General features: G+C 36.3%; 1 pseudogene across 1 annotated transcript in view; it reads left to right on the forward strand.

The window, feature by feature from the left end:
• The window catches only part of LOC135362160 (alpha-mannosidase 2-like), a 120,060-nt pseudogene that overhangs the window by 72,520 nt on the left and 26,260 nt on the right, over positions 1-21,280 (forward strand). The window contains exons 11-13 of the transcript XR_010406651.1: positions 2,634-2,816; positions 7,119-7,233; positions 8,442-8,509. The product of XR_010406651.1 is annotated as an alpha-mannosidase 2-like (transcript). The remainder of the gene's footprint in view (positions 1-2,633; positions 2,817-7,118; positions 7,234-8,441; positions 8,510-21,280) is intronic.

Raw genomic sequence — 21,280 nt, forward strand, 5'->3', positions numbered from 1 at the left:
AGTACACAATTTAAAACTAATGTATTTTATATGTGGGAGAACTTCAGAGGCTCCACCTCAGTTCTTATTTATTGAAACGTATTTCTATAGGTGTGATTCTCTGCTTAGAAGAGCAAAACTTGAAAGAGATGAGAACTGATGGCGGCAGAGTGATTGGCTGAAAAAGCATAGTGACAGGGAGAAAGCAGAAAAGTCAGGAGAAAACAAAAACGCTCTAACCAGCGTTGTCCAGTAGAACTTTCAGTCACTGTCCAACAGAACTTTCTGCAGTGGTAGAAATCTTCTGTTTCTGTTTTCTGCACTGTTTAGTATGGCCACTTGCCACATGTAACTGTTGAGCACTTGAAATGTGACCAGTGTGGCTGAGGAAGTGAACTCTTAATTTCCTTTAATTTGAGTTGATTTAAATGTAAATAAATAATCACACGTGGCTAGTAGCTATCTTTGTGGGTCCTGTTGCTTTTTGGTAAGGATGAACCACCCTGGGGGCTCCTGGGGCTCTCTCTATGTGTGCGTAGCGTGGGAGCTTAATTCATTTTCATGATGAGTTCACTTTCAGCTTAGTTCAGATCATGAATTCATGATGATTAATTTTCATGATGAATCTCAGTATTAAAAATAAAAAGTCATGTTATATCTACCTTCTTCTCCGTACTGGTAGAGATAGTACATTTTGGAAAGCCCTTTTATAAAGATCATGAATTTCTCCCAGAGTTGTACTTTGGTATAGTAGTGTGTTTTTTTTTTATTTTTACTGTTTCATGCTGTCAGCATTATTTCAAAAGCCTGATCTTTGCCTTTTTTGGGGATATTCACAAATGTGCCAGATGGATACATATTCCTGTATTTGTAATAAAATAGTATTTCTATATTAGAGAGATTGATGCATTCTTGCCCAATAGAATATTAATTCTCTATTATGTTACTCTAAACTACCTATGATAAAAACAGAGAAAGTACTAAGTAATGTAGAGATTCTTTTGGACTACTGCACTTTTTTAAAAGTGTCAACTATTTTTTAGTGACAAAGAGTTACAAATATTGATTCAATTTTAATTTATTGAACATATTTAAGGTGAAGTACTTAGTGTGAGTAATAATATATTTTGAAAATTCTGCTTTAAAATAAAATGACAAAAACCATATAATAATGACAAATTTCAAAATGTAATCAACTTACTTGAAAATAAGTTTATTGTCTGATTATAGATATTTCATCTTGATGCTCATTTGTAAAACATTTGGATAGGATAGAAGAGTATAAAGAAGAAAATATTTTTTAAACCCCCTTTTTACATTTTGGGATATCTATATGTATAGGTACTCTTTGCAAAGCCAGGAATATGTGCTATGGGTATAGATGAACATATATACACAATTTCTTTAATTCAAACTTAGTGTTTCTCCTGCCATGAATTTTAGAAAGATTAGAATTTAAAGGCAGAGATTATTTAGTATCTTCTAATTATTTCAAAATTTAAAACAATTCTTTTTTTTTTTTTGAGTACTTTAAATTTATCCTTTTCCTTATATTGTGATACATTTTCAAGCTGCCTTGGTTTTCTCTCCATCCTTCTTAATATGTTTGGCATAAAGAACCTTCTTAAACTTTTTACTTCATCAAGCCATCTCTCTCTTTTTTTTTTTAAGATTTTATTTATTTATTTTTAAAGATTTTATTTATTTATTTGACAGAGAGAGACACAGAGAGAGAGGGGACGCAGCAGGGGGAGTGGGAGAGGGAGAAGCAGACTCCCCGCGGAGCAGGGAGCCCCATGTGGGGCTCGATCCCAGGATCCTGGGACCATGACCTCAGCTGAGGGCAGAAGCTTAACGCCTGAGCCACCCAGGCACCCCAAGCCATATCTCTTTTTTAAAGAACTTTTTCGAAACCTGTCTTGAACCATATCCTCTGATGAAAAAAATAAAGCATGAAAATGATAAGTCCCCATATTCTTGCTCAAAAACTACTCGTAAGCCCAAGTGTTTTTTCTTTAAAATAAACGAGAAGCGACAGCATATGTTTTATCACCTTTCAGTTTATAATGTTACTTTCCCTCTAGTTGTTGAATGTTCTCATTCAGCGCAGAGACTAGCTGTTGTCACTGAGCTGTCAGGCCATTGCTTTCTGCCTCTCCTTCACTGTTAGTCTCCCACTCATGTGACCATTTCTGCACCGTCTCTCCTTTAATGTATGTATGTGAGAGTGAATGGCTTTCTGGTGATGAAGTTCCTGGTATGTGTCTGGGCTGATCTTGGAGAGAAGAAAGGGCAGCAACCATTATCCACTTTTTACTGCTGTTTCGAGCTTTTTTTTTTTTTTTTTCACTATGTTATACAGAAGTACACCTATCTCGCTGCCAGTGGGTACTGGCTTCTTTCCAGGACCATCTAGAACAAGCGTCCTTTATATCAATTTAGACATGATGTTCTCTGATGATTGATAATCTAGATATATTAGATGGATACCTAGATGGTTTTATAGGAATGTTTATTATCAATATCTTTTTTATCAATTGTGCTGAAATGTGGATTTTTTAAAAAATGCATTTAAAAATTGTATCAGTACCACATATTTTAAATAGTAAATGTTTGTTTTGAAATAAGAATTAATGACTGTTTTATACAATTAGGGCTGCTGAAATTCTTTACTATTTCGCCCTGAAACAAGCTCAGAAATACAAGATAAGTAAATTTCTTTCATCATCCCATTACATGGCACTGACAGAAGCCAGAAGAAATTTGGGACTGTTTCAACATCATGATGCTATCACAGGAACTGCAAAAGATTGGGTGGTTGTGGATTATGGTACCAGGTAATATAATTATTAAAAAGTGATTATAAAACAATTTTTTTTAATTTTGGGTCACAGGCTTATATCTTTGATGAAATTGTTAATGTACATCAGACCATATCAATAATGACATCCCTTATAAGTATTGCTATAGAAAAACAACATCAATATTCAAAGCATTTTTCAAGAATTGTATTGAGAATGTACTAGCTGTCCTAACTTTTTATTGCAGTGCATTTCTGCAAATGGAGTAGTAAAACATTATTATAAAGCTGATTCTGTTTTCTCCCAAGTATAATGTGGTAATTGGGGTTACCTTGTTGATCAGGGATTTGGTATCAAATAAATCATAGCTATAATCCAAGGAGATAAAGAGCCATACTTGATTGTATAGCAGTTTAATTTCATCCTATTTCATATCCAGTTGTTCTCAGCCTAGAGTTTAGCCAGGAAGTAGAAGAACCTAGAAACTTTGATATATATAGATGATATAAGGAATTGGGATGAGAAGGGTTGGCTTGGGTATTGATATCAAAACCATCTTCAACTCTTAGAAGGTCTGTGAGATGAGTGAGGAAGGGGAAGCTCAGTTATTTTCACATTGCAGGATTGGAAACAGTGAGTACAGGCTTTAGCTCAGAACAGCAGGAGACTTTGTAAATAGTGCTTCCCAATAATCAAAAGGCTTACCTTTTGTGATAGTGAGATTTCCATCATCATGCTCTAGTTTGGGTAACCATTCATTAGGATCATTGTAGAGGAGATTCCTATGTTGGGGAAGGAGTTTTGACTATTATTTCATTATGGCTTAGTTATTATTTCTTCCAGATTTTTTTCCTATCAAAAATGGTGTACTTCAATAATATTTTAAAATTGTTAAAGTGTGCTCTGATTTTCTTATAATACAGATTTAAGAAGTGAACCTCTTTTTTTAATAAATGCTCTCTCCCATATGTTAAAAGTGTATACAACATATAAAGTCAACATTACAGATTGATCCACAACTGATATCACTAATCATTATAAGTGTTAATTAAAATTTTAGTTATAGTATTTTGACTGCCTTTCTAGATATTTGAAAAACAAATTCTTGAGGTTTCATTAGTTGACTTGAATCCTTGAAAATATATTCATGGTAGCATCTTGAATATCTTCTCAGTTTTCTTGTGGCAAATGTATTTGGCATCTGTTGAGGTTGAGCTGGGCTTAAAATGGAAAACATTCATTGGCTGATAATGATAATTGGTTTTTCTCCCACAGAAGGCATTTTTTAAAATAAGGTCAGATCCTCCATTTTTTTCCTTTTCACCTGCTCCTGTCTTCTTGGTTTATTGAATTTAAAAGTGAGGCTTATATTCAGAAAAGAGTTCCTAAGAGGAAATGAAGAAGTCATTCTCCTATACTGTCTACCTGCTCTCTCTCTGGCTGCCATATTGAAAGAGACTTGGGTACAGGTCATTGAGTTTTTGCAACTGAACATTTTCTATCTCATAACCTTTCCAGAAGGGCTGTCATTAGTTCCTCCATATGTTTGGTTATGCTTTTAGCTTATAAAAACATCACCATACAAAATTGCATCTTAGAGAAAAAAGACAATAATTCTCAAATTATACTTGACATTTGTAAATTTGCTTTGCGAGCACTTCACACTTCATTGAGAAGTCATACACAATTATCAAGTCATTAGCATAGACATTTTAAGTAGGAAATTTCAAAACACAAGTTAGAGAGTTATAAACAAAGAGGCAGCTAGCATTGGGTGCTCTCTTGTTCTTAGACTGTTGACTGTTTATTCAAATGTTGGCAGAAGTGTCCCTGTGAACAAGTGTATGAGTTAAGGATTGCATTTGGCTGCTAGTAATAACAACTTAAAACTGAATAAATCCTATCCTACTTATTTTTATGCCACGTGGAAGAAGTCTGCAGGTCCCCAGTTCAGGTATAGCAGCTCTACAGTGCCGACAGGGGTCCAGACCCTTCTAGCTTTCTCTTCTGCCATCTAAAGGTGATTCTTACTTAGAGTACTGCTCTCAACAGTAGATTGAATGTTTATATAATTATCACCTGGAGAACAAGAATACATCATGGCTATTTGAAGGTTAATTCTAATCATGGCATGAAAAAATGAATTAGAGGGGGACAGTGTTTGTGATGGATGTTCAGCCTAAAAGTGGATAATGGGGCTATGTGCAAGAGAAGAAATGGTAATGAGATCAGTTACAGAAATATTTAGAATTCTGCCTATTTCTATGTTGTAGTTAAGGTAGGTAGGAGAAAAAAATGAACAAAGGGTAAGTATGAGGGCCCATATGTATAGATCAAACTTCACTGACAAACATGATAGTATCTGCCTGAAACAGTAGTAATGATACCAGAGTAGAAAACTGTGATTTCTAAGTGATGGTCCGGTTCAGTGATAATAAAATACGGGCATGTTAGAAAATTAGAGGCTCTGGGAAATCCCACAATGATGAATTGTTGAAACATTAAAATTTTGCTTTACCCAATGTTTCCCAAACTTATTTACTGTGTTTAGTCTTGTTTTGCTTTAAACAGAATGGCTTTATGCATCCTGAGAAAGCATTTGGGGAATGCACTACCAGTTCTTAGTGCTTACCTCGTTAGAAGACTGTGCATGTGCCTTTAGGATACAAACATTGATGTGTGGCATTCCCTCAGTTTAAGCTCCAGTGCACTGTAATACATACAAGGTTTTAGCTGATGGAGAACATGACTTTTTTTTTTTTTTAAGATTTTATTTATTTATTTCACAGAGAAAGAGACAGTGAGAGAGGGAACACAAGCAGGGGGAGTGGGAGAGGGAGAAGCAGGCTTCCCGCTGAGCAGGGAGCCTGATGTGGGGCTCGATCCCAGGACCCTGGGATCATGACCTGAGCCGAAGGCAGACGCTTAACGACTGAGCCACCCAGGCGCCCCTTCTTTTTTTTTTTTTTTAAAGATTTATTTCACAGAGAGAGAGACAGTGAGAGAGGGAACACAAGCAGGGGGAGTAGAACATGACTTTTATTCTTCAGGTTCTGACAGCCTAATAAAGATTGCCATATAGATAAAAATAAACTTAAATCGAGGGGCTTGTTCCTATAACTGAATTGTAGTCACTCATATTGTCTTTTAGTCTGGTGAAAACACTTGTTATCACCTAGGAAAACATTTGAATAGACTAAGAAACTTAGCTGGATGATGGCCTGAACTCACATGCAGAAGACTTTAACACTATGTATGTATAACACATTTGCATAGTTAATTAACTTACTGATTGTGATCACTTACATCTTTGAAAGTAATCTCAGTGCTCTGCAAAAAGAAGTTATTTTTAATTCTCTTAAACATTTTTTTGTCGTTGCATGCCAACAAAAATGTTCTTAACATGTAGGTCCAAAATTGCGTCCTGTATTGGGGAAAATAATATAATCACTCTATAAACATAATAGATTCAATGGCTGATTGAAAGCATGTTTAGCCAAGTTTTTCGACAGATTTCTTCAGTGGCTTTACTTAGGGTTACCTGTTCTATAAAGCTTTAAAGAAACAAGATGGAACTTGAAAAAAAAAACCTTCAAATTCTTTTCCCACGTGTAGTGCTTCAGCAATAGTTGATACTGTACCAAGATTATATTCCAGAATTGATCTTGAGTAGGTTGATTCATACGCATCTCTTTGGTTCCTCAGACATAAAAGTACAATTGGAATACAATTAACAATTTTAATGACCAAGAAAAGTAACAAGGAGAAAGACAATTTCATTATCCAGACCTGTGAAAACTTTCTCTTTTTTTGAACAAGAACATGAAACTAAAGTCAGCAAAATATTTATTTGAAGTTTTCAGGAATTTGAGTTTTTTGAAGTATGTATACTGAACGAATATTCTTGTGAGTGACAGTTAATCTCATGCTTTCTTTTGCTGTTTCAACATTTGTTAAAGAATTTTCTAAAGTAAAGGACCAAATCACTTTTTTGGTAACAAAGCCTTAAAGCTATTGGAGTGATCATGTTGAATATTCTTAGTATTTGGCATGATACTTGTAGAAAGTATCGGTAGTTTGATTAAGCTTACACGTTTCAGGTGTATACAGAAAGTTTTCTATTTTAAATGAATCCTTATTAGTGAAATCTTTTGACTAACTTTTTTTTCCTAAGTACTTAGTTCTGGGCAAAGAAGAGTCCGTTCATTATAGCTTCATTATAGGTTTCACTTTGTGAATACAGGATGATGGTGGTTTGGCCATTATTAAAGAAACTGAAAATATTGTATACTGATGTTTGAATTGCTTCTCAGACCAGTAAAAATTTTTGGTTCACAGACTCTTTCATTCATTAACGAATTTGAAGAAGATAATTGGATATTCTGCACTACTTCTTATTTTGAAGGACAAAAACTCGTACAACTCTTACTCTTTTGATAACCTCCTAGACATGGTTAGTTGCTACCTTTTATATTATCATAAAAATGTGTGATTCTTTTGTTCTTGGTTCAGAAAAGGGGGTGAGAAGCTGAGTGAAAAGAAACCTTGAAAAATAGTGATTTCCTTATACATGATTTGAAAGAATTTGTATCATTTTATATGAAATACCTATGTGTTCTTCTTTCCTGTAAGTGTGTCTGTATTTGATTTATGGTGTATATTTTGTTCTGACTAAATCTAAGCATGAAAACTAATGAACTTCATTATGTGGAACATACAGCTTTGAGAACACTATTAATATGATACTGTAAGGTAACTAGACGCTGTAATTAGTTATTTTGCTTGGCTTTAATTAGAAGCCCCTGAATTGTCTTCTGGTTTCAGGATGAGCCCATGGAGCACTGTGAGCAGTGCTCAGATGTGTGTAACAGCAGAGGAGCAGTTGAGGAATTAAAGACTAGCTATTAGCCCCACCTCTGTACCTGATTGCATGGGCCTGAAAAAGTTGCTTAACATCTGTGAGCCCTCATTCATTTATCTGTTAGATGGGATGATTCCTGCCTTGGCTTGTATCGTGGTTAGGATCAGGGGAGCCAATAAAACAGAACATACTCTGAGAGGAAGAATATACTCTTCAGCAGCAAGGAAGAACAGTGGGAAAAAATGGGGGATTGCAAACCTCTTTAGACTTCGATTTGGCAACTCAGATGTTTTAAAACTGTAATATTTTATCATTAGAGTCTATTGTGAGCCATAGGCTTTGAAATTTTACATGTAATTGGAACTTACACATCTGGAATCAGAGATAGTAAGTTCAGTATTTTCATATACTGATGTTTGCAATCAAATTATGGTTACATATTTTCATGTTGAAGTAAAAAATCCAATAAATGGACATACATTGCTTAAGGATATGAAACCTGTGATACAAAGGTAAAATAGTGAAACTTTTTGCAAAATGATCTTTAGAACTTTGATTTACTTGGTTCCTAATTGGACTCTAGTAGTCCGTGTAACACATGCCGTACTGAAGTCTAAAGACACACCCATAAAAATGCACACACACAAGAATTACTTATTTTGAACTTTGATGGACCTTTATGTAGCTAGAAGGAGGACACCATTGTGTCCTTTTTAGGATTTTTGTAAGTACTATTACATAGCTAGTTTTGAAACTTAAGTTTTAAAAGTAAAATAAAAAATTTTTGTTTATTTTTACAGGATTTGAAACAAAACTCACACGGTTCTCTACCACAAAAAACTGTAATAACACTGAGTGCAGAGCCAAGGTAAATACATAATTTCTCATACACTTTGCTACTGTTCTGACTTGACTTTTTTGCTTTTCATGTTTCTTTTCCCTAGCCAGGATATACTTTGAGGCAGTATTTTGTTTAATAAATTTATTAATTTAAAAAAATTTTTTGAAGAAATGGATTTTTCTCCCATGACTGTCATGTTCAATGTTAATAGTTAACACAGTGTTTGATACATTAATTGCTGAATGAACAATTACAACTATTTTTTTACAGATATTTGGTATGGGATCATAAATATGATTTATGATTATGTTTTTTCTTAACCCTTTGTTAACTTATCTTTTCATTGATCCCTGATCCCATTTTTAAAATGAAGGAAGAAACTTAATTATGAAAAGTTCCTACTATAAATTGCTTACTAGATAACTGTCATTGTGCTGGCCAGACTGTCTCATTTTGGCATTGTGGATTTATGTTAAGGCAAATGGGAAGGGTGTTCAGTTGACCTGAAAATGGGGCGATTAATTGGTGGCTGCCTCTGATTTATAAAGAAATGTTTTGTGTTTTTATTGGTAATCATTTAACCAAGTCTTCTGTTTTAAATGACCAAATATCACTAGGTCAGTACCCACTATCCCCAGATACACACTATATTCTTATATAATATAACTTTTTGCTATCTAAATTGAGAAATTTAGTATGTACAAATTGTAGGATAAAAAAATAATTGTAAAGGATAATTCATGATTTTAGGTATTCTTTATTAGAATTATTTTAAAATAAATGGAATCAAAGTATTACAGAAAATTTACAATTGCTAATAAAATTGACATTTTGGTTACTCAGAAAATAAAGCCTTAGTTTGCTAAATCTCTTCAGGAAGTAGAGACTTAAAAATGTATACAGCTCATACCTTAGAACAAGAAGACAGGTATTTTTTAGTAACACTAAAGTATCACTAAAGTAATGGTAAAGAAATCCTACATTTCTTTCTTTTGGCCAGAAAAAGAAGGGATTCACTGGAAAAGACAGTTTAAGTCTCAACTTTGAAGTCCTGTTGCAGGCTTAACAGCTTTCAGGTTGCCAAGTCATAAGAGAGTAATGATACTCCCATTACAAAATGTTTTCTTTGTCTTAAAATATGTAATATTTTGGTGTAGTTGAGGTTGTGTGGCTGTTCCTTAAATATTTTGCCCCTAATAAACTCTGGTATTAGGCATAATCCCCCTTTTTCTATTTTGGTGGGGGAAGATCTTTGTTTCTGCTGACTGTAAGAATGCCTTATGCTTGCTATAAATAATTTATGCCCCTTCCCCACCCCATTAGTCTTCCTCTGGGTGAATGGTAGGGTGGGTGGGATGGAGCCCTAATGGGTTACAAACCCTATGGCTTTTCTTCTTCCTCTATTGTCCTTGCTTTAGCCAGGAGTAAGTGGTATTTTAGCTCTACTTATGCTGGAGGAAGAAAGGAGATCCAGGTGTATTAACTAAGAAGAAATATATTTTGAGCTTTAATATTGAGGAGTTTTAATTATACATCAACGTAAATAGCATTTTTGGGACTATTAGTAAAATGATTGCTTTCTGATATTTCCTTTTAAACAGTTTGTATTTAAATAGTGTTCTTCATCTTAATATTACTCCTTCACAGTTCTTTTCTACCAAATGTCAGTGCTACTACTGTTTCTGTAGTTAGGTGAATTGGGAGTACTTAGGATTGTCAAGTTCTTATTTGTATCTTTATTATCTGTTTTGTACTTGAGGACCTCATGAATAGAACTACTTATACTTCTGGTTTTAAAATCTATATTTTACTTGTTAGCCACAAATAATCTGAGCTGATCTCTCAACAAAATCAGAGAAGAATGGAGGAATGACAGTGGCCTTTAAAATGGAAGAATTTCATAGTTTTATTTAGCAGATACTGAAAGTGATATCATTGCACTTCTCAGTCTTGAAGTTGAAAGTTTCAGGAGTATGGTCATGAGTCTTTCTCATGTTCTTCATGAGTCCCTATTATAATGATCTAAGGCTTAGCATTATTTTGGCGATAAGAATAATTCTTGTTTGAGCAACAATTTATTAATCTAAATAAAACATGTATTCTCCGTGAGAGAGACATCCTCCTTAGGAGGGTAAAAATTGGTTCTTGGGGAGTTTGAAAAAAAGTATTTTTTTAAATATATAAAGCATAAAAATAGTACTCAATAGTACAATAACAGATATACTTTTAAGTGTATTAAAATTGTATGGGGGGATGATTAACAAAAAATGTCTAAAGAGTCTTTAAGGAGTTATGTGAAAAGTCTGAGAAATACTGATCTAACTCACACAATTTCATAGCTATTTTTTTTTAAGTTTTTATTTATTTGACAGAGAGAGACACAGCAAGACAGGGAACACAAGCAGAGAGAGTGGGAGAGGGAGAAGCAGGCCTCCCGCTGAGCAGGGAGCCCGATGTGGGGCTCGATCCCAGGACCCTGGGATCACGACCCAAGCCAAAGGCGGACACTTAATGACTGAGCCAGCCAGGCGCCCCTAACTCACACAATTTCAATAATACATGTAAATGAATTTGATCATGCTGTTTGGCAACATTAGTTATAGCTATAACCTAACATAAGTTAGTTTGGGAGTCTTTAAAAAGGAGTGGCTAATCTGCTCATGGGGATGTGGTACATATCTGTGAGCCTGATTGAGTTCACAAGGTTGGGTAAGCTCTATAGTATATGCATTCATAGTCTTTATGTGGAAAGAAGGTATAATTGAGAGTTAAAAGTTAGGGCACCCTGAACAAGTCATAAATTTTCTAGCCTTAAATAATCCTTTAATGTACCGAGGTGTTTCTTTTCCTCCAAGGCCCAATTGTAAAAAAAAAAAAACTGTAGTACAAAGATTTACAGGATTAGGGACGTGGAGGACATAGAGGATGGAAGGTAAACTCCTAGGACAGGCAGGGATTTCAGTCTTCTTTCAGTGTTTAGTACTTGAGGCAGGATGGAAGCAAATATCACCGCAGCCCAGGACGCCAAATCATGTGTTTTGACAACGTGTGAAGGAACTTTTTTTTTTTAATGTGGATAATTTGAAATGCCACGGAGTATACAACTAAAATCTGAAACTTCTGTAAATCTGAAAATTTAATTTTTCAAGTAGAAAACTTTTAGTTTGAGAGCAATTTATTCAAACCCATTACAAATTTACCATTAAGTGCTTTTAATGTTTAACAAGGCGTTTATTGGTAAGGGATTTTTGGCCAGAAAAAAGAAGGGATTAACTTCAAATGAAACCACCAGCCATGTGGAGACACAAAAGAAGTCCTTGTTTTGGGGGCTTGGGTGACTTTAGAGTATCAAACAGATATTAAAAGTACTCAGTTCCAGAAAAGGCACTCAGTACCTCCATTGTCATGTGCTTGTTGTAATGGTTCTTCCTGGATGGCTGCCCAGCACCTCTAATTTAATTTCCTCTTGTTTTCTCCATGTGTGCTTTCTTTTTGGATCCTAATCTTTATTCATAGCATCATTCTCTTTTTGGTTGTCTAGGTGCTGAAAAATAGTCTTTATATGGAAAGCAGGTACAATTAAGAGTTAAGTGTTAGGACACCCTGAACAAGTCATAAATTTTCTAGCCTCTAGAACCCACTTTGACTTCTACCTTTTCTTGTTCTTTTAAGTTTCATCAGCTGGAAAGTGTTTTGGATTTTCCCCTCTGCTCACCTCTGACATTCTTCGTCTCCTGTCTTCCTATTACTTTCTGGTTTTAAGGCCTCTATTATGATTTTTTTTAAAAAATGTTTTACTTGAACTACTGCAATGACTTCCTGCTCTTCTGTCTTCAGTTTCTCTCTGCCCCTAATTTATTGCATGTAGTTGTCACAGGAATCTACCCATAGCGGAACGCAAGAAAGACACCTGGGTGGAAGCAGCAAGGCTTCTAGGACCTAGCCTCAGAACTCCTAGAAGGTCCTTTCCACTACATTCTTAGTGAAGCAAGTCACTAGCGTCAGCCAAGATTCAGGGGGAGGGAATTATTCTCCATTACTTGAAGGGAATGATGGCAGTCATCTTTGGAGACGGTCTACCACAGTTTATCCACTGGCCACTACAATTCACATACAATTCACCATGTGCACAATATTCCACCTCCTCCCATGATGCCAAAGTGCCATCCCATTATGGTACTGGCCTCAAATTTTCATCTAAATCAGATCCAAAATGACTCAATCATGTAACTGGGAATTGATGTTTTCATATTTCTCTCAGTATAATAATTATTTGAAGTTAATTCTGCTAGACTGTAAACTCCTTGACAGTAGGAACTATTTCTTTTATTTATTTCTCCCACCATGCCTGTGGAATTGCAGTCAACATAGTAAGAATTGAATAAAGACTTGTTGAGATACAATTAATTACTGATTGAAGAGACTATTAAACTTCAGACACCAGATATGCGTAGACATTCTATGTGAAGATGTGGTATCCTGGTATATCTTCTCTCCAAATAGTTCTTTCATCTAGTATTTGGAGTTTGGATGCCAGAGGGCTTCTGAATACACTAAATAATACTACAAGCAAAAATAAATAACAACTCAAAGCTTTGAATTTGCTCAACATTTGGACAACTGTTCATTGGAGATTATAGAGTTTCATACCATGGGACCTGAAAAATTTTAGGTTGCCTCTCAGCATCATTGCATTCTTACAGAATTACCTTTGTTGAGATTGCTTTCTTGAAGGCTCTTTAGAATGGGTGGGTTCAAAAGATACTCCCAAATATCGAAATGAGTTGACTTGATCAGATGACTTTTTTTCTTTTTTTAGATTTTATTTAAATTGAAGTTAGTTAACATACAGTTTATTATTAGTTTCAGAGGTAGTATTTAGTGATTGATCAGTTGCCTATAACACCCAATGCTCATTACATCAAGTGCCCTCTTTAATGCCCATCACACAGTTACCCCATCCCCCCCACGTCCCCTCCAGCAACCCTCAGTTTGTTCCCGGTAGTTAAGCATCTCTTGTGACTTGCCTCCTTCTCTGTTTTTATCTTATTTTATTTTTCCTTCCCTTCCCCTATGTTCATCAGTTTTGTTTCTTAAATTCTAGATATTAGTAAAATCATGGTATTTGTCTTTCTCTGACTAACTTATTTCACTTAGCGTAATACACTCTAGTTCCATCCACATTGTTGCAAATGGCAGGATTTCATTCTTTTTGATGGCTGAGTAATATTCCACTGTGTGTATGTATGTATATATACATACACATCTTCTTTATTCATTCATCAGTGAGTGGACATTGGGGCTCTTTCCGTGTTTTGGGTACTGTGGACATTGCTGATCAGATCAGTTTTTACACACAAGACTTTCTGTTGTTGCTGACTTAGAGTATTTGCCTGATTCTGCATTTTGTGTTTTTAATGTTGTTATCACAAACCATTCTTCTCACAGTAATTATCTATTAGTGTAATGGAATTCAAGACTTTAAATCATTTTTTCATCTGTTACCATATCATCAGTGTATTTTTAGACCAAATCACATCTGTATCTAATCTTCCTACCAGTTGTTTAAACGTAAGTTTTAAATGAAGTAACCAAATTCACAGCCGTACAGTTATTGTTTGGAGTGGAATTTCTAGGGAAATAGAATTCTCACCATTCAGATTCTGGCAGTGTTATTTATTATAATATAGACCTGGTAGAGTCATTTATAGCTCAAGAACTGAGCTGAGATTCTGCTACTTGAACGAAAGTGGTTCTAATCTGAGCACGTGGTGTCTCCTGAGAGAGCTGTGAACGTCACGATGCACCTTACTTTGTACCTGGTGGTTTTTCTTGGGGGAGCTGGAACAGTGTTAGCAGTGATAACTGTGATGAGTAGTGTAAGAACTGTGCTTTATTGCTCATGGATCGTAACAGTGTGAGCTCAGATCTTGTCATGCACTAGAAAACTAGTACAGAAATGTCTTCACATTAGTTAGCAGAAAAACAAATGTACAAAGTCACAGAGATTGAGGGTTTCTGTCCTTGATAATGAAGGGCTGCCTTTTAACATTATCCCAAGGGAATTTAAAGTAATAATAGAATACATGATTTGACTAGGATTTGACACTCTGGATCCTCTGCAGGTTCTGTTATTATGAGAGACTTTAGAACTTTTCTTTTAATGGGGCAATTGTTAACTGAGAGTACTGGAGACTCTTAAAAATAAAAAACTGAGTTCTAGTCTGGTAGAGGTCTGTCTGGGTATTAATAGCATAGTCTATTTAAGAGTTAATGCTCATTACTGGTTTTGAAGGCGTTCCTAAACTCTCCTCTGAGATGCTTTTTTGTTTAAGTATTTCTTGCTTGTGAAAGGTGTTTGTGTGTTTTCATCTATGTTGCATCTGAGTTACATTTTATTCATTTTGACTTGTTTCAAGATATAGATTGACCGGTTCTCCAATTATCCAGAAACACGTTTCAGCCTGTGTGTAATGTGGGATATTTTTAGAAAGGATGTCTCACCCAAAAGACTTGAGTAGAATATAGTACATTACTTTAAGTAACCAAAAACTTCCTAGGGAGTTGGAGATACTTTCAACATGATATATTAGTTAATTTTTTTTTTTTTTTTTTATTCTTATGTTAATCCCCATACATTACAACATTAGTTTTAAATGAAGTGTTCCATGATTCATTGTTTGTGCATAACACCCAGTGCTCCATGCAGAACGTGCCCTCCTCAATACCCACCACCAGGCTAACCCGTCCTCCCACCCCCCTCCCCGCTAGAACCCTGCCTGCCCTTCAGAGTCCATCATCTCTCATGGTTCGTCTACCCCTCCGATTTCCCCTGCTTCATTCTTCCCCTCCCGCTACCTTCTTCTTCTTCTTCTTTTTTTTTTTTTCTTAACATATATTGCATTATTTGTTTCAGAGGTACAGATCTGAGATTCAACAGTCTTGCACAATTCACAGCGCTTATCAGAGCACATACCCTCCCCAGTGTCTATCGCCCAGTCCCCCCATCCCTCCACCCCACCCCCCACTCCAACAACACTCAGTTTGTTTCCTGCGATTAAGAATTCCTCATATCAGTGAGATCATATGATACATGTCCTTCTCTTTTTGACTTATTTCACTCAACATAATACCCTCCAGTTCCATCCACGTCGTTGCAAATGGCAAGATCTCATTCCTTTTGATGGCTGCATAATATTCCATTGTATATATATACCACATCTTCTTTATCCATTCATCTGTTGATGGACATCTTGGCTCTTTCCACAGTTTGGCTATTGTGGACATTGCTGCTATAAACATCGGGGTGCACGTACCCCTTCGGATCCCTACTTTTGTATCTTTGGGGTAAATACCCAGTAGTGCAATTGCTGGATCATATGGTAGCTCTATTTTCAACTTTTTGAGGAACCTCCATACAGTTTTCCAGAGTGGCTGCACCAGTTTGCATTCCCACCAACAGTGTAGGAGGGTTCCCCTTTCTCCGCATCCCCGCCAACATCTGTCATTTCCTGTCTTGTTAATTTTAGCCATTCTGACTGGTGTGAGGTGGTATCTCATTGAGGTTTTGATTTGGATTTCCCTGATGCCGAGCGATATTGAGCACTTTTTCATGCGTCTGTTGGCCATTTGGATGTCTTCTTTGGAAAAATGTCTGTTCATGTCTTCTGCCCATTTCTTGATTGGATTCTTTGTTCTTTGGGTGTTGAGTTTGATGAGTTCTTTATAGATTTTGGATACTAGCCCTTTATCTGATATGTCATTTGCAAATATCTTCTCCCATTCTGTCGGTTGTCTTTTGGTTTTGTTAACTGTTTCCTTTGCTTTGCAAAAGCTTTTTATCTTGATGAAGTCCCAATAGTTCATTTTTGCCCTTGCTTCCCTTGCCTTTGGCGATGTTTCTAGGAAGAACTTGCTTCGGCTGAGGTCAAAGAGGTTGCTGCCTGTGTTCTCCTTTAGGATTTTGATGGACTCCCGTCTCACATTGAGGTCTTTCAACCATTTGGAGTCTATTTTTGTGTGTGGTGTAAGGAAATGGTCCAGTTTCATTCTTCTGCATGTGGCTATCCAATTTTCCCAACACCATTTGTTGAAGAGACTGTCTTTGTTCCATTGGACATTCTTTCCTGCTTTGTCGAAGATGAGTTGACCATAGAGTTGAGGGTCCATTTCTGGGCTCTCTATTCTGTTCCATTGATCTATGTGTCTATTTTTGTGCCAGTACCATGCTGTCTTAATGATAACAGCTTTGTAATAGAGCTTGAAGTCCGGAATTGTGATGCCACCGGCTTTGCTTTTCTTTTTCAATATTCCTCTGGCTATGCAGGGTCTTTTCTGGTTCCATACAAATTTTAAGATGATTTGTTCCATTTCTTTGAAAAAAGTGGATGGTATTTTGATGGGGATTGCATTGAATATGTAGATTGCTCTAGGTAGCATTGACATCTTCACAATATTTGTTCTTCCAATCCATGAGCATGGAACGTTTTTCCATTTCTTTGTGTCTTCCTCAATTTCTTTCATGAGTATTTTATAGTTTTCTGAGTACAGATCCTTTGTCTCTTTGGTTAGATTTATTCCTAGGTATCTTATGGTTTTGGGTGCAATTGTAAATGGGATCGACTCCTTAATTTCTCTTTCTTCTGTCTTGTTGTTGGTGTATAGGAATGCCACTGACTTCTGTGCATTGATTTTATATCCTGCCACTTTACTGAATTCCTGTATGAGTTCTAGCAGTTTTGGGGTGGAGTCTTTTGGGTTTTCCACATAAAGTATCATATCATCTGCAAAGAGTGAGAGTTTGACTTCTTCTTTGCCAATTTGGATGCCTTTGATTTCTTTTTGTTGTCTGATTGCTGTGGCTAGGACTTCCAATACTATGTTGAATAGCAGTGGTGATAGTGGACATCCCTGCCGCGTTCCTGACCTTAGGGGGAAAGCTCTCAGTTTTTCCCCATTGAGAATAATATTTGCTGTAGGTTTTTCATAGATGGCTTTTATGATATTGAGGTATGTACCCTCTATCCCTATGCTCTGAAGAGTTTTGATCAAGAAAGGATGCTGTACTTTGTCAAAAGCTTTTTCTGCATCTATTGAGAGGATCATATGATTCTTGTTCTTTCTTTTGTTAATGTACTGTATCACATTGATTGATTTGCGGATGTTGAACCAACCTTGCAGCCCAGGGATAAATCCCACTTGGTCAGGGTGAATAATCCTTTTAATGTACTGTTGGATCCTATTGGCTAGGATTTTGGTGAGAATTTTTGCATCCATGTTCATCAAGGATATTGGTCTGTAATTCTCCTTTTTGATGGGGTCTTTGTCTGGTTTTGGGATCAAGGTAATGCTGGCCTCATAAAATGAGTTTGGAAGTTTTCCTTCCGTTTCTATTTTTTGGAACAGTTTCAGAAGAATAGGTATTAATTCTTCTTGAAATGTTTGGTAGAATTCTCCTGGGAAGCCATCTGGCCCTGGGCTTTTGTTTTTTGGGAGATTTTTGATGACTGCTTCAATTTCCTTAGTGGTTATAGGTCTGTTCAGGTTTTCTATTTCATCCTGGTTCAGTTTTGGTAGTTGATACATCTCTAGGAATGCATCCATCTCTTCCAGGTTATCTAATTTGCTGGCATAGAGTTGCTCATAATATGTTCTTATAATTGTTTGTATTTCTTTGGTGTTGGTTGTGATCTCTCCTCTTTCATTCATGATTTTGTTGATTTGGGTCATTTCTCTTCTCTTTTTGATAAGTTTGGCCAGGGGTTTATCAATCTTGTTAATTCTTTCAAAGAACCAGCTCCTAGTTTCGTTGATCTGTTCTACTGTTCTTTTAGTTTCTATTTCATTGATTTCTGCTCTGATCTTTATGATTTCTCTTCTCCTGCTGGGTTTAGGCTTTACTTGCTGTTCTTTCTCCAACTCCTTTAGGTGTAGGGTTAGGTTGTGTACTTGAGACCTTTCTTGTTTCTTGAGAAAGGCTTGTATTGCTATATACTTTCCTCTTAGGACTGCCTTTGCTGCATCCCAAAGATTTTGAACAGTTGTGTTTTCATTTTCATTGGTTTCCATGTATTTTTTTAATTCTTCTTTAATTTCCTGGTTGACCCATTCATTCTTCAGTAGGATGCTCTTTAGCCTCCATGTATTTGAGTTCTTTCCGACTTTCCTCTTGTGATTGAGTTCTAGTTTCAAAGCATTGTGGTCTGAAAATAGGCAGGGAATGATCCCAATCTTTTGGTACCGGTTGAGACCTGATTTATGACCTAGGATGTGATCTATTCTGGAGAATGTTCCATGGGCACTAGAGAAGAATGTGTATTCCGTTGCTTTGGGGTGGAATGTTCTGAATATGTCTGTGAAGTCCATTTGGTCCAGTGTGTCATTTAAAGTCTTTATTTCCTTGTTGATCTTTTGCTTAGACGATCTGTCCATTTCAGTGAGGGGGATGTTAAAGTCCCCCACTATTATTGTATTGTTGTCAATGTGTTTCTTTGCTTTTGTTATTAATTGCCTTATATAATTGGCTGCTCCCATGTTAGGGGCATAGATATTTACAATTGTTAGATCTTCTTGTTGGATAGATCCTTTAAGTATGATATAGTGTCCTTCCTCATCTCTTATTACAGTCTTTGGCTTAAAATCTAATTTGTCTGATATAAGGATTGCCACCCCAGCTTTCTTTTGGTGTCCATTAGCATGGTAAATGGTTTTCCACCCCCTCACTTTCAACCTGGGGGTGTCTTTGGGTCTAAAATGAGTCTCTTGCAGACAGCATATCGATGGATCTTGTTTTTTAATCCAGTCTGTTAGCCTGTGTCTTTTGATTGGGGCATTTAGCCCATTTACATTCAAGGTAACTATTGAAAGATAGGAATTTAGTGCCATTGTATTGCCTGTAAGGTGACTGTTACTGTATATTGTCTGTGTTCCTTTCTGGTCTATGTTGCTTTTAGGGTCTCTCTTTGCTTAGAGGACCCCTTTCAAGATTTCCTGTAGGGCTGGTTTTGTGTTTGCAAATTCCTTTAGTTTTTGTTTGTCCTGGAAGCTTTTTATCTCTCCTTCAATTTTCAATGACAGCCTAGCTGGATAGAGTATTCTTGGCTGCATATTTTTCTCATTAAGTGCTCTGAATATATCCTGCCAGTCCTTTCTGGCCTGCCAGGTCTCTGTGGATAGGTCTGTTGCCAATCTAATGTTTCTACCATTGTAGGTTACATATCTCTTCTCCCGAGCTGCTTTCAGGATTTTCTCTTTGTCTCTGAGACTCGTAAGTTTTACTATTAGATGTCGGGGTGTTGACCTGTTTTTATTGATTTTGAGAGGGGTTCTCTGTGCTTCCTGGATTTTCATGCCTGTTTCTTTCCCCAAATTAGGGAAGTTCTCTGCTATAATTTGCTCCATTATACCTTCTGGCCCTCTCTCTCTTTCTTCTTCTTCTGGGATCCCAATTATTCTAATGTTGTTTCGTCTTATGGTATCGCTTATCTCTCGAATTCTGCCCTCATGATCCAGTAGTTGTTTATCTCTCTTTTTCTCAGCTTCTTTATTTTCCATCATTTCATCTTCTATATGACTGATTCTCTCTTCTGCCTCATTTATTCTAGCAGTTAGCGCCCCCATTTTTGATTGCACCTCATTAATAGCCTTTTTGATTTCTACTTGGTTGGATTTTAGCTCTTTTACTTCTCCAGAAAGAGTTTCTCTAATAACTTCCATATTTTTTTCAAGCCCAGCTAGTATCTTTAAAGTGATGATTCTGAACTCTAGATCTGACATCGTACTAATGTCCGTATTCAGTAGGTCCCTGGCAGTCGGTACTACCTCTTGTTCTTTTTGTTGAGGTGATTTTTTCCGTCTTGTCATCTTCCAGAAAGTGGTCGCTTTTCTGATGAGAGAGTTGTTGCTCTTCTTTTCTTCGATCTCCTGTTGAGTTTGTAGGTGTTCAGAATGGTTTGATCCCTATCCAGCTGAATTCCTGAGAGGAGACGAAATCCAGGTCTCCTACTCCTCTGCCATCTTGCTGCACCCCCCCGATATATTAGTTAATTTTATGTTATAACTAGTTTTAGAGCAATCATGTCTGGATCACAACATCAAATAATCTTATCTGGTGTTTGCCATTCTAAATCAGTCATTCGCAGGCTTGTCTTTTGCCTGACTTTTTTCAAGGAGATATAAAGGTCTCTGGGGGAGAGAATAGAAAAGGCCCTACCTTTCCCACAACAGTCTCCCTACCCTTAACATTTCTATTTATTTTATGATATCAGAAATGATGAGTATTAATTCCAGAAATACTGTTTCAGCCTTACATTGACTTAGATGAATAACACCTATTCTATGAAAAAACAAAAAAAGTTGACACTTTGTTTTATGTGATGGCAGACTAGGGACTCTGAGACTGACTCTCTCTATTTCCTATTAAAACTCATGAAAACAAAGATGATGATCAACAATCAGAGGAACACCAAATCTTGGTTTGACAGTCAGCCTATTGCCACAATTTAAGATATCCACAAACTATAAAGTTGATCAACTGGACTGGAAAATACAATTACTCACTGACCAGTGGTAAACAGTTAGAAATAATAGCTACATTGCAGGTCTCTAGAAGCAGGTGTGGAGATTGATTCCTTTTCCTTTTTATAATGTCTACCCCCAAAGCTTTGAAATTTGTGTACCTACCACCTAGAACAGAGAACTAATATTTTAATACAGGGACAGGGCTACTTTTTGAGGCTGTTAAGGAGATAAAGTAACTATTCTTTTCATTCTCTCTTCCTAAGATTTCTGTTAACCAAT

Source organism: Mirounga angustirostris, unplaced genomic scaffold (genome assembly GCF_029215605.1).
Source record: "Mirounga angustirostris isolate CCGP_5_RB_7025 unplaced genomic scaffold, mMirAng1.0.hap1 SCAF_12, whole genome shotgun sequence".
Lineage (NCBI taxonomy): Eukaryota > Metazoa > Chordata > Mammalia > Carnivora > Phocidae > Mirounga > Mirounga angustirostris.